We start from the raw sequence: 3,584 nt of genomic DNA, 5'->3' as shown, positions 1-3,584 counted from the left end.
CCGCCCGCGGCAGTGACGGCGGGCACCGCGCGGGGCGGGCCTGCCGCCGGGGTGTCCCCACCGCGCCGCCTCCCGAGCGCTCCGCGAGGCGGGGGGCCGGGCGGGGATAGCAGCCGCCGCGGAGGATGCTGCATGCGGGGTAACAAAGCCCCCGCGCGGGGCGGTGCCGCGATGGGCCGGGCCAGGCTAGGCACCGCTCCCCGCCTCTCTGCTCCGCCCTGGGCCGGGCAGAGTAGGGTCTCGCAGACCCCGGGTCGCGGGGAGAGCCTACCGCGGTGCCCAGATCCGGCTTGCTGCTGGCAGGGAGCCGGGGCGGGCGGGTAGGGGTGCTGCGGCCCGCGGGCAATAAGGGGAGGCGGGGCGGGGAGGCGGGAGCGGGCTGTTTTGGGGAGCATGGGGTGGGGCCACGGCGCAGCCGTTTAACGGTCGGCGTGAGGGGCCGCGCGGGGCTGTACGTGGAGCCGTTAGTGCGTGTGCGGGCGCGGTGTTTGCCGGCCGTGGTCTGCGCTGCGGCTTGAGGTGGGCAGGGCCGGGCTGGGGGGCCCTGGGAGGTAAAAGCACCACTGGGAGCGGGGGCAGGTTTCTGTGTAGAGTCATCTTTGAGGAGCAGAAGAACTACCATAAAGTTGCCAGGTAGAAAGCAGTGAGTGACAGAGGCGGTGTTCGGGATGTTCCTGTTTTAATTTACCAAGTGCCGCAAAGTAATCACGGAGGATGGTCTTTCCCCAAGTGGGAACCACATTGCTGATCTTGGGGTGTGTCTCCTTCATGAGAGGGCCCAGCAAGGCTCTTTTGCCTGGGAAGAGACAAAATGCACCTGTATATCAAGTCTGGAGGTGCACCGCAAGTGAAAGACTGCGGTCTGGTTGTCTGTTGCAGCCCTCCTGTGGTACTGTGAAGTGTGCAGCTGTGATAGGATGTTCTCCCTACAATGCAAAACATGTGGAAGCCTGTTCACTGTGCTGCTGGCACAGCAGTTGTGTCCTCCTCTGTAAGAACCAGGATATGTCTTACTGTGGATAGGTCTGCTGATTGTGTTTTCTCACCACCCTGTAATAAGAATCCATTTTGAAAGTTCTGGTGTAAGAGGAGTGTTCCATAACTTAAGTAAAAGTAATGCATACAAAGCAGTAACAGGTCAGCTGTTGAGGAACCTTCTGGAGAGCATCTCGAAATGCTTGCATTTAGCACTCCAAAGGGCTGTTGTTTAGTATCACTGTAGGGAATGAGGGAAATACATCCTGTGTCTGGTTCCCATGGGATTTGATGCATCCTGATAACTGGGGATAACCTTTACAGAGTCTGGCAGAAGATTTCACAGAGAAATGTCTCTTCTGTAATGCTCTGTGGGCAGATTTTCACATGAAGTCATTTCTGAGGGCAAAATAGTTGAAGACAGCATTCCTGTTGAACTCAACATTGCCCAAATTGCTGAAAAGTTGATTTCATTTCAGGAAAATTAAGCTAAATGAGTATCCCTCTTCTGCCTTCCAAACAGAACACTGGCATCACTTCATGCAGCCAACACTGACTTTTGTAATACTTAAACATATACTTTACTGAATAAGTTTTTTCTCTTGGATTGGGACCTTAGCCAGTGCTGATATATTATTTCAGTAATGGGTTTTAGTGCTTTTGTGGTTGTCTTTGCCTTTTACCTGTGAGCAAGTGGAGATGGGTAGAAGTTGACTCTAAAGAGGCAGCAAAGCTTGTATCAGGAATCACTCTGCAGCCCCTGAGTAGATACATTTTGTAAGAATAGTTCATACCATCCCATGTCCTTGATCCCTTCTTCCCCAGTGGTCCCCAGTTCCTCTAGAGAAATGGGACTGGAGGTGTGCCAGTCATGCACTGGCAGTGCACAGGCATATACTGGGAGATATTCTCTGCTTTTGGTTGAGTGATAGTAGCAGTGCTGGGGAAAGGACAGGGTACAAAGGCTTTAAATACTTCATTTAGAGCTGTATTGCCTCCCCTAGGTGAAACTAGGCACAGCTGTCCATAGAAGCAATGATGCTGGGCTTGATTTTGAGCTCCAGCACTAATTTATAGCTGGTAGTTTGCATTGCCTTCTGTACCTCAGCTTTTCTATCTGTAAGAGGGAAATGCTAGTAGGCTCGACTTGCAGACAGAGATTTTTGTAAAGATTAGTTGGCATCTTTGGCACATTAAGAATTGTTCTTTCCTAAAAATGAAAATATGTTCTAGTAGAAGTGAAACACAAACACTGTATTGTTAACACCTTAAAGTGTATTCTCAAATCTTGGTTGGAGGAAATGTATCTGGTAAACATCATCATACCTCAAATCATAGAATCATAGAATAGTTAGTGTTGGAGAGGACCTCAACATCATCTAGTTCCAACTCCCTGCCATGGGCAGGGACACCTCCCACTAAACCATGTCACCCAAGGCTCTGTCCAACCTGACCTTGAACACTGCCAGGGATGGAGCATTCACAACTTCCCTGGGCAACCCATTCCAGTGCCTCACCACTCTTACTTAAAGATCTTCTTCCTTATATCCAATCTGAACTTCCCCTGTTTAAGTTTTTTTTTTTTTTTTTTACTCCTTGTCCTGTCACTACAGTCCCTAATGAAGAGTCCCTCCCCAGCATCCCTATAGCCCCCCTTCAGATATGGAAGGCTGCTATGAGGTCTCCACGCAGGCTTCTCTTCTCCAGGCTGAACAGCCCCAACTTTCTCAGCCTATCTTCATACAGGAGGTGCTCCACTTCCCTGATCATCATCGAGGCCCTTCTCTGGACTTGTTCCAACAGTTCCATGTCCTTTTTATGTTGAGGACACCAGAACTGTACATAATACTCCAAGTGAGGTCTTACGAGAGCAGAGTAGAGGGGCAGGATCACCTCCTTTGACCTGCTGGTCACGCTCCTTTTGATGCAGCCCAGGATATGGTTGGCTTTCTGGGCTGCGAGCACACACTGAAGCTGGCTCATGTTTATTTTCTCATCGACCAACAGCCCCAAGTCCTTCTCTGCAGCCCTGCTCTGAATCTCTTCTCTGCCCAACCTGTAGCTGTGCCTGGGATTGCTCCGACCCAGGTGCTATAAGGCTTGTCAGGGTTTTTATTGATTCATTTTATATTAGTTAATCATTAGGCAGTGTTCCTCCCTTCTGGCCATCACTTCAAATCATTTGGCAGCAACAGGGGGTCAGTGTTTTAAGGTAGTAATATGTCACTGTGCTTTGTTCAGCTGGGAAATAACAGCACAGCTATGCCAAATAAGGCAGTCCCTGCAGTGGGGACTGAGTGTAACTGAGGAGACAGCAGAGGACAGACACTTTGCTGTGCAACTGGTGTTTGTTTCCTTGTCTGCAGATGCTGTTACCTGTGGCGTAGGCTGTGTCTGCCTCTGATTTCTGGCAGCAGATTATTGCAGCTAAGATGATGTCAAACCAGAAAACTATTAATTTTTTTTTATTAATAACAGTATAAATCCTTTATTTAGTTGCTCTGTAGAGGAAGGCACTGCAGATGCTGTCTGAATCACACCTAAGAACGATAGTTAACACTTTCTTTGTGAAAAAATAACATTGATAAAGGATTGTAATCAGGTCAGAA

This window comes from Pezoporus flaviventris, unplaced genomic scaffold, assembly GCF_033815535.1.
Source record: "Pezoporus flaviventris isolate CSIRO_AGI_PZ_B2104156 unplaced genomic scaffold, CSIRO_AGI_Pfla_v1 ptg000036l, whole genome shotgun sequence".
Classification (NCBI taxonomy): Eukaryota; Metazoa; Chordata; class Aves; order Psittaciformes; family Psittacidae; genus Pezoporus; species Pezoporus flaviventris.
Note: the sequence above shows the minus strand (reverse complement) of the source record.